The sequence below is a fragment of the Bos indicus x Bos taurus genome, chromosome 17, assembly GCF_003369695.1.
Source record: "Bos indicus x Bos taurus breed Angus x Brahman F1 hybrid chromosome 17, Bos_hybrid_MaternalHap_v2.0, whole genome shotgun sequence".
Classification (NCBI taxonomy): Eukaryota; Metazoa; Chordata; class Mammalia; order Artiodactyla; family Bovidae; genus Bos; species Bos indicus x Bos taurus.
In genome coordinates, this window is record NC_040092.1 from 48,049,333 (window position 1) to 48,060,491 (window position 11,159).

Genomic DNA, 11,159 nt, shown 5'->3' on the forward strand with positions numbered 1-11,159 from the left:
CTGGAGGGTTTAAATAAATTAATGATGTCACAGTCAAGTCCAAAATCAAGGTATAACAGGACCATGCTCTCTCAAAAGTTCTAGGGCAGAATCTGTTCCCTGGTTTTCTTTGGGTTTTAGGGTTCCCACCAATCTTTGACATTCCTTGGCTTGCAGCTGCTTAACTTCAGTCTTTGCTTTCACTAACACATGGTCTTCTCTTTGTGTCTTCACAGGTTCTATTCTTATAAGAACATCAGGAATATTGTATTAGGCATCCACCCTACTCTGGTAGGACTTTTTTCCCAAATAAGATCATATGTTAAGATACTGAGATTTAGAACCTTATATATCCTTTTTTATTTTTTTGGAGGAGGCATACAACCCATATGGTTTAGTTGCTAAGTCAGATTCAATTCTTGTGACCCTATAGCCTGTCAGGATCCTTTGTCCATGGGATTTATCAGTCAAGAATACTGGAGTAGGTTGTCACTTCCTTCTCCAAGAGATCTTCCCAACTCAGGGATTGAACCTGGTCGCCTGAACTGTAGGTAGATTCTTTACCAAGCTTGACTGAGCTACCAGGGAAGATATCATGGGATGAACATGGCACTTTACTTTTGTGGTTTCATCCTAAAAAAACGTAACTTCATTTTAACCATGAAAAATAATCAGACAAAGCCCAATTGAGGAATAATTTATGAAATACTTGCCCAATACTCCTCAAGATTATCAAGGTCACAAAAAAACAGGAATTCTGAGAAACTGTCAACCTAGAGTTGGACATGACTGAGTGACTTTACTTTCACTTTTAACCTTCATACATTGGAGAAGGAAATGGCAACCCGCTCCAGTATTCTTGCCTGGAGAATCCCAGGGACGGGGGAGCCTGATGGGCTGCGTCTATGGGGTCGCACAGAGTCGGACACGACTGAAGTGACTTAGCAGCAGCAGCAGCAGCAGAGCTGTTTAAGTAGAGTTTACCAAAAGTCAGTGTAATGTGATGTCCTAGATAGGACCCTGGGACAGAAAAGGAAAATCTGTAACAACCAAGGAAATATAGCTAAAATATGGACTTTAGTTAATTAATGTATCAATGTGAGAGTGTGCTCAGTCATGTCTGACTCTTTTGCAACCCCATAGACTGTAGCTGCCAGGCTTCTCCATCAGTGGGATTTCCCAGGCAAGAATACTGGAGAGGGGTGCCAGTTCCTTCTTTAGGGAATCTTCCCAAACCAGGGATCAAACCCAGATCTTCTGCATGTCCTGAATTACAGGCAGATTCTTTACTGCTGAGCCACTGGGGAAGCCTCCAATGTATCAATATTACATCACTAATGTAATAAATGTACCAGAATTAATGTAAAATGTTATTAATAGGACAAATTGAATGCATGACATGTGGGAATTCTTTTTATTCTCTTTGGATTTTTTTCTTTAAATATAAAGCTGCTCTAATATTAAATGTTTATTAAAAAATACAGTTACTATCACAGTTAGAAAATGAGGTAACACATGTAAAAGCTTTGCATAATGTATTACATATAACAGACGTTATACAGTAGCTATTATTTGTGTTTCATTATATTTGCAAATATTAACATAAATGTTGAATAATAACTATTAATAACAAGTGAAATAAATCCACATTTCCAATGTCAACATCCTTCTCCCTGTTTTTAATATAGCATGCTAAATGTGTATATCCTGCTGGGATCTGCAATGATTGAACATGGTTTAGCAAATTCATAATTTGTGTTAGTTTTCAGATTGCTATTGTCAAATTTAATATTTTAAGTAGAAATTATGTCTTCAATATAATATATGGAAATGAAGTGGAACTGTATTACATTCCATTGAATGTATTGCATTACATTCAATAATGTTTTAAATTTCTGGGTAGAGAGACAAACTCAATATCCATATGAAGATGGTTTTGAGACAGGCTGGCACTTGGGATTTGGGACCCTTTGCTGCAGTGCTTGAACCTGGACAAATGTCTCCGGGAGCAGCAGAATACAAAGACATTATACATAACCTTGTATATGTCCAGTTGTGGGAAACTGAGAACAATAAGATATAAAAAGACCAAAAACCCAACTGCCACTTCTGAGGCTTTGGGAGCAAAGCAGGGAACTGCAAATGATCCCTATACACAGTTCTATCCAGGAGGTGGGCAGACCACTCAAGCCATCCCTCTGACCCGATCTCTGGATGCATCTCTACCCTCATACCATTTTAAGGACCAGTTTACTCCGTTCCCCTCTAGGGGGCCAGCAAGGGAACCTGTTACTTGTTCTTGTGCCCTCCTGCTGCAGCGCAAGTCCCAATAAAACTTTGCATGAACTTCTTGTCTGTCCTCTTATCAATTTTTATTGATTAAGGAATCCAAGAACTTGGGTCAGTAATGGTTTGGGTCAAGAAATGTAAAGCTATTATAGATACTCACTTTCCTTGGGGATGTTCATGTGGCTGTATAATCATGGTTGCTTGGTTCATGTAGTTCAAAGAGACTTGAGTCTTCGTGAAGAATATTCTGCTCAAATGAAAGAGACTCGAAGCCCGTGTTTTGGAAATGCAGAGGGAGAGTTTGTGGCTTCTGGGTTCTGATAAGGTAAGAATCTAGGGTTCAGTCAGGACACTTTTTGTAGGGTACCACAGAATCCCATGACTTCCCAAGTAACACTACTGGTAAAGAATCTGCCTGCCAATGATGGAGATGCCAAAGGCCTGGGTTTGATCCCTGAATCAGAGAGATCCCTTGGAGTAGGAAATGGTTACTCACTACTCTATCTTTGCCTGGGAAATCCCATGAACAGAGGACCCTGGCGGGCTACAGTCCATGGAGTCTCTACAGACTCAGACAGAACTGAGCACACACACATGCACAGAATCCTGTCCCATGTATTACTCTTTGTTCAAAGTAGTCCTCACCTCCCTCACTGACTCTGCTCCAAAATCAGGAAACTTGTTTCCCATCAGATCACCTTCCTCCTCACCTCAGGGCTTTTGCACTCTCTCTGTTGGAAACATTCCTCCCCATTGCTGGCTCTCCTCTTGGCCTTGCTCAAGGGTTACTCTCAGTGAAGGATTCATTTTCCCCCATATTTAAATTGCAGTACTATTTCCACCCAATTCCCATCCCCTTTCCTTATCTTTCCTTCTTCATAGCACTGGTCTCTCTCTGACATGTCATATAATTTTCAAAATCTGGTTTATAGAGTGTATCCTGTCTCTACATGGAAGACCAACTTTGGCCTGTTTCATTCTCTGTTGTCACCGAGAGCCTGGAACAGTGCCTGACACATGCAGGGCATTCAGCAAATATTTCCAGAATAAGAGAATAGCCAAAAAAATATTAATGAGTTCACTATTTAATGAAGTTCTATGGTGATATCCTTTAGGCTTACTTTCAAACATAATTTACTGTTTTGCTTACTTAGGAAATTTTATTTTTATACATTATCTATAAGCAAAACTAAAGTGCATATTATGTCATAGAATTTGTAAATCTTCATGGAATCATTATTAATTAAAAATATCATTATGGTTTTAGGCAATAATATAATCTGCTAAATCTCAAGAATATAGTCAAATACAAAGATCCTATAAGGACACATAATATCAGAATACTCTTGCTTTTTAAAACACCTTATTAGGGACTGAAATAAGATGGTTGAGTATCTGCGATCTAGTATTTATTTACTTTAGGTTATAGCTTGCTATTTTCAGTTGAGGATTTTATATTCTTGAGTTATTAACATAATAGACTCTAAAGAGTTCACTGGCAACATGTTTATAGGAGATTACCCATTTATATAATAAAATAACATGCTGTAAGTTTTATTAACATGTCATGATTCCAGTAATACACTAAAACCCTCATAAAAACATTAATTTTGATATATGGCATAGATGAGGATTAGATATTAAACATGGAAAAAAACAGAGTAAATGATTAAATCCATGGATGGCCTCTAAATTAGCCATCAAATAAGAAAAAAAATGTATAAAGACATTAGTGTGATTAAATAGTGTGAAAGTCTGTTCAGTGAACTAAGCATATAAAAGTACTACATGCATTCATACCACATGAAAAAGACAGTCTTACTCTACACTTTTATGAATGTGTGGTGTATACTTTCAATAATGTGTTTTATTTTGGTCATGACACATTATCAATATAATTACATGAAAAAATAGGTAGAGATTTTAAAAGATGTTATTACCTTGGGTTTTGGAGGCAAAGTATTTGCCATATCCCAGTTCTTTAAATATATTTATTCTTTTCACTCCAGCTTTTGAACTAGTTAAAAGCCAATCATTTGATCATTTGTGCAATTTGCTTTCAGGCAGGAAAAAGACTATATTGACTTTCTTCCTATATTTCATGCTTTGTTAACGGTATTTATCTTCATAATTAACATTTATTGCATCTTTATGCTTATAAGGATGATATAAATTACTTTAAAAACTGTTTATAATAGAATAATTAAAATGATGAAACTCAGTCCTATATATATCCCCCAGACTTGGCTTTTATGGATATTTTACATTTTCTTCAAAAATATTTTAATAACTACATAGTCTTCAATAATAGTAGACCACAATTTTTAACTACTCCTGCATTGTTTGAAGTGCTAGCTTTATTTTTTCCATTGTAAATAAAGTTATGATTAAAATCCTTGGGTATTGTCCAACTTGGGTTTTTCATTAAACAGCCAAGAAGAAAGTCTGGGTGCAGTTTGCTTTTTATGGGAGGTGAAGTCAGGGAGCAGGAGATTGGGAACCAGGGAATTGAAAAGCAAGCACAGGGAAGCCATCCATACAACTGCCTTGAATAGCTTGGTTGTGTCCTAGGAGACGGCAGAGGAACTGTGTAGGATATATTCCAGAATTGTCTCTCTTAGGTCAAGAGAAGAATTTATTCATTTTGTGCCCCTGCCTGTCTCACTGTCCTAGGTACCCTGGATCTGAGCTAAGCCTGCTGGGTTGAGAGGTTTAGGAAGAGGTTGGGGCAGCAAAGCAGAGACCAACTGGAGCTGGGTGTGGTCAGGGCACACAGCAGGAACTGCCGCTGAAATGACAGGTGGTGGCTCCAGGAGTAGCAGCAGGTAGAGACACCCCTCCAGTTGGGACAGAGAGCCTGCTGCAGTTAGCACTCCCAGGACCCTCCCATCCATAGCCTCCACCATCCCCAGTAACAGTGGATCCTTCTCAGGGCCTGATGGCGGTAGCCCCTGAGCTACCTGGTACCCACCTAACCACCCCCACGGCAGTCCTGGCTCAGCCAGAACAAGAAGAGCCCTCTCCAGGACACCTCCAACCTTACAAAAGAATTTAACGAATATAGCTGGTTCCAGTATTCCTTTTTTACTCAGACTTTTCCTTTAACATGCAATAAGGCATTATTTCTTCCATCTTGAAAAAAAAGAAGAATCTCTCCTCTTTCCTTTCCATTATCGCTGCATTTCTCACCTTTCCTTTACAACTAAACTGAAAGCTTTCTTTCCTCTGACTTACTGTCTTATATTCCTATCCCATTTCTTATGAAAATATTTGTCAGGCTTTTGCTGCTAATCCACTGAAATCTTCATTGTCTAGTTCACAAATTACCTCCTGGTCGCTAAATCCAACCTCAGACCCCTTCTTATTTGATTTGTTATCAGCAGTATTTGACACAGCTGTGTCTCTTACCTTCCCTTGAAAAACTTCTTCCCTTGACTTATAGGATATTTTCCCCCTGTGAGTCATTGGATGTTGCATCTGAGGCTCCTAAAATGTTTTCTCCACATTTCCCTAGATGTTGCCCCAAATATTATAATTGGTGTAACCTGAGGCCTCAGTTCTTGGACCACATCTTTCCAATATTCTCTTTCTTAATCATCTCTTCCAGAGCCCTGGATTTAAATACTATCTGTATGCTGATCATTCCTAATTTTATATTTTTAGCTGCTCCACTGTGCTGTCCTCAAAAGCCATTGTTGTTCAGTCACCAAGTCATATCCAACTCTTCGTGATCCCATGGATTGCATCATGCCAGCCCTCCCTGTCTCTCACCATCTTCCAGTTTCCCTGAGTTCATGTCCATTGCATCAGTGATGCCATCCAACCATCTCATCCTCTATCACTCTCTTCTCCTTCTGCCCTCAATCTTTCCCAGCATCAGGGTCTTTTCTAATGAGTCAGCTGTTCACATCAGGTGGCCAAAATATTGGCCATATATCAAAAACCATAGGTTAAAGCGTCTGCCTACAATGCGGGAGACCTGGGTTCTATCCCTGGGTTGGGAAGATCCCCTGGAGAAGGAAATGACAACCCACTCCAGTATTTTTGCCTGGAGAATCCCATGGATGGAGGAGCCTGGTGGGCTACAGTCCACGGGGTTGCAAAGAGTCGGACATGACTGAGCGACTTCACTTTCACTCACTTGGATATCAATTAGGCATGTGAAACTCGTCAAAGCCAAACTCCTTATTTCCCTCTCTTACAACAAAATCTCCTCCTCCTACTGTTTCCAACAGCTCAGAAAATGTTTTCTCTATTTCTCCAATTTTTAGGTCATTTCCTTCCCCTCTTTTCTTTTCCCGCAACTGTAAACCCTAATATCACTATCTCAACACATTATCTCTGGGCACCTTGCCACCTTCTTTAACCAAGAATGTTGAAAATCTCTGAAATTGTCTTTTTTCCTCTTTTCTTAATACCCGTTTGGTGCATTTAATACAAAGCTGTCAGTGATCCTGAAAGGACCTTCCTCAGGGTATGTCATTCTGCTCAGTGTCTTCTAATGGTCCCACATTGCTCTGAGTACATGCCCATTATCTGTCATAGGTACACATAGTCCAGTTTCCTTTCTAAGAACTCACAACCTATAACTCTCTTTCCATTTTCTTCACAGGACTCTAGCTCTTCCTTATCAAAGGCACACCAGGCTTCCCTGGTGGTCTGTGGTAAAGAATCTGCTTTCAGGGGACCCTGGTCTGATCCCTGGTCCAGGAAGTTTCCACATACCATAGGCAACTAAGCCCTAGTGTTAAAACTACTAAGCCTGCACTCTGGAGCCCATGAGCCACAACTACTAAGGTCTGTGCACCCAGAGCCTGTGCTCTGTTAACAAGAGAAGCCAGCACAATGAGAAGCTCATGCCCTGCAAAGAAGAGTAGCCCCTGCTCGCCACAGAGAAAGCCTATGTGTAGCAATGAATATCCAGCCTAACCAAAATAAGTAAATAGTTTTGTGTTTTTTTTTTTAAAGCACACCAAGTACATCTATATTGAATGATGTTTGCCCTTATTGTATTCTTTGCCTAAAAAGCCCTCCCACACTTTTATCTGCATGAGTCACTATCTTACTATCTATCCCTCAATTACTTTGACCTCTATTTAAATTTCCCAAATCACGTCTTTGCTGCCACTCTATACCCACTTCCCTTTATTACTAGTTTTCCCATAGTACCCATCACTATTTAATATTCTATGTATTATACCTATTCCTTTGTGGGATAGTTGGTCCTATCCACATGCCCATAAATCATTTGGTCTATCCCATAAGATCCTTGAAACTGGATCCTATCCAAAACATCCTTGTGCATATTTGATCCATGACAAATGATTTTGGACAGGACCAAACATCAAGGACTGTTTGGTGTGGACCAAATGTCTCCATGCAAATTGTACAATATAGATGCACTGGATCAGACATAAGCTAATTCACTATCATATTTTTGGTTTCCCAGTTTATTTCAGGTAACTCTCCTAAAAGAAATCATTGTTCACTTTAATAAATGCTATATTTCCAATAAGAATAATATCTGATTTGCATTTTTCTACTAAATAGTGATGTTGAGCATCTTTTCATGTGCCTTATGGCCATCTGTATATCTTCTTTGAAGAAATATCTATTTACATCTTCTGGCCATTTTTTTTTTTTTGATTGGGTTGTTTGCTTGATTGAACTGTATGAGTTATATATTTGCATATTTTGGAAATTAATTCCTTGTCAATGATACAATGAAGTGTCATTCCGCATGAGTCAGAATGGCCATCTTTAAAAAGTCTACAAATAATAAGTGCTAGAAAGAGTGTGAAAAAAAAAAAAAGAACCCTCCTATGCTGTTTTGGTTGGGGCTTCCCTGGTGGCTCAGAGGATAAAGCGTCTGCCTGCAATGCAGGAGACCCAGGTTCGATCCCTGGGTTGGGAAGATCCCCTGGAGAAGGAAATGGCAACCCACTCCAGTATTCTTGCCTGGAGAATCCCATGGACGGAGGAGCCTGGCGGGCTACAGTCCACAGGGTCACAAAGAGTCGGACACGACTGAGCGACTTCACTTTCACTTTCTTCTTTCCATGCTGTTTTAGTGGGAATGTAAATTGATCCAGCCACTATGGAGAACAGTGTGGAGCTATCATATGATCTTGCAATCCCACCTTTGGACATATATTGGAAGACAATTATAATTCAAAAAGACACATGTATTCCAATGTTCATCATAGCACTATTTACAATAGCTAAGACATTGAAGCAACCTAAATGTCTATTGACACATAAATGGATAAAGAAGATGTGGTGCATACATACAATGGAATATTACTCAATAATAAAAAGGAATAAGATAATACCATTTGTAGCAACACGGATGGACCTAGAGGTTTCCATACTTAGTGAAGTTAAGTCAGACAAAGACAAATATCATATGATATCACATACGTGGAATTTAAAAACTGGTATAAAAGGACTTATCTACAAAGCAGAAAGAGATTCACAAGCATAGAAAGAACTTGTGGTTCCAAAGGGGAAAGGTAAGGGGATAAATTAGGAATTTGGGAGCAACACATACACACTATTATAAATCAAATATATAAGTACCATAACATATATATGTACATCAAATATATAACAAATATATAAGGAACTACTGTATAGTACAAGGAACTACACTCAATATTTTGTAATAACCTACATGAGAAAAGAATCTGAAAAAGACCACATATATTTACTTATATGTGTGTGTGTAGATATAATTGAGTCGCTTTGGTGTATATTAGAAACAAACACAATATTATAAATCAACTATACTTCAATAAAAAATATTTTTTAAAAAGAATAATATCTGCATTACGTTAGGCAAAATTTAAAAAAAGCAAATTAACACTTGATTTTCTATGAATGTCTCTCTGCATGTCTTCTATGCCTCAACACCTTCTGTAGAGATATGGTGCCAGTGTTGGTGCATAGAACAAAATTTTTGGTTTATGAGAACAGAAACCCCTTTAACAATATATCTGCTATATTACCCCTTGTTGGGAAAAGAATGGGTGTGTGTGTTAGTCGCTCAGTCGTGTCTGACTCTTTGCGACCCCATGGACTGTAGCCCACCAGGCTCCTCTGTCCATGGGATTCTCCAGGCAAGAAAACTGGAGTGGGATGCCAGTCCCCTCTCCAAATAAGAATATGTAGAACCTAAATGAAGCAATGGAAACAATAGGATATTAAACTCAATTTTTAAATTAATATTTACCTTCAAGTTAAATATGAAACAAAGGAAAATCTGACTCTATGTTCTTTCAAATTTCACTATAAAGTAATTATTGGGTATAAAAGACATTCATACCATGGTTTCATAATTTCCTTTTTGGTTCTTCTTTCTTTAAATATTGAATGATTGCATTGTGTTGGGTACTTATGAAAGCAAGTTTGTTAAGGAGTTTCCTGAGATTACTAATCAATTTCCCTGTAAGAGGCAACTATGGCAATCAGAAGATGAAGGAACTGGACTTTTATTCATCCAGTAAAGGGATGAAGACATAATGTTAATTAGGCAGGAGGGCATGCAAACATTGCCCTTATAAATTGATTTCCAAGCATAATTCTACTTTACTGCTTAATAATATGATCATATCTTAATAAAATGTAAAAAGAATATTCTAGGTGCTCTGTATTTCCAAATATTTTCTTTGATGTTTGAGAGGAAGACAATTGGAACATGTAGGATAAATAAATAAAAACTTTAACCACAGTTTCATCGAATGCTAAATTGTCTCTAGAGCAACATAAAAGCTTATTCTCTCCAATAAGAATCTTCAATTGAAGAATGAACCATCTTGGAATTCTTATTGAATATTTAACTCTCTAAGCCAAATTCAGCAAGTTCATTGCCTAAATTTGTCTTAGAAGAACCTAGAAACTGATCAATAACAAGTAAGAATGAAAACATTCTAAACGATTTAGCATTTCCACTATGAGTAAAAATAACAGAAATCAAATTAGAGTTGTGATTTTCATTAAGCTGAAGATTCACTTATTTTCTAAAGGAAGAATTAACTAATGCTTTCCATATAAGTCATCAAACTTTAAATAGTATTATAATGCAAAAATATAACCCAGAGCACATTGAGTTTTGAATTGCAATTTGAAGGAAATTATTTCAAGATATTTAGAAACTAATATGTTAAGATAATGAATAGCAGAATATTACCATTTACCAATCATATATTTAAATGAAAATCTTTGTCTAATGTCATGCATCTAGTTTGCATAAATGAATTATGCATAAAACTAGAAAGTATTGAATTTAGTTAAATTAATAATGTCCCTTTCAAAACATATGTCCTCTCTATAATTATTAATTTATTAAAGTTAATTATGCTAATTTCATCATATTCTAAAGTTTAAATTAAATTTTTGTTCTTGTCTACTTCAACTTCAAATACAAGACCACTAAAAGACTACCCAACAATTTAGTGTATTTATTTTATTTTGCTAATTAATAAAATAACAAAATAATGTTTCAAATGATGAACTTCCTACACTTAGGTTATATAAAATATATATATTTATATATATATTTATATATCTACATTATATCTATCTAAACAAGTTCTTAATTTAAAATGTGATTTGTTAGAATCCTTTAAATTCATTACTTATAATTTTTTCAACCTGAATTAATTCCATTAAAAGGATTCTAAAGTTTAAAACCTATACTCATATGTGGATTAAGAAGGAATTGCAGAAATATTGCAATCAGCAATGTTTTCCCTTTAAATTTCAGCCGTTTAAAAATAATCTCTAGCATCTTACTATTTGTCTTCTGAATCATAAGATAAATTGGTTAAAATAGTTATTCATTAAGTAGAATGCAAATAATTCTCATATACATCATCCTATTTTCTCCTTTC

The 11,159-nt window shown here is 36.8% G+C and overlaps 1 non-coding gene across 1 annotated transcript; it reads left to right on the top strand.

Annotated features, from left to right (window-relative positions):
* Positions 1-8,110: 8,110 nt before the first annotated feature.
* Positions 8,111-8,182, top strand: TRNAC-GCA. Its single transcript has one exon. It is a non-coding gene; the product is annotated as a tRNA-Cys (tRNA).
* Positions 8,183-11,159: the final 2,977 nt, after the last annotated feature.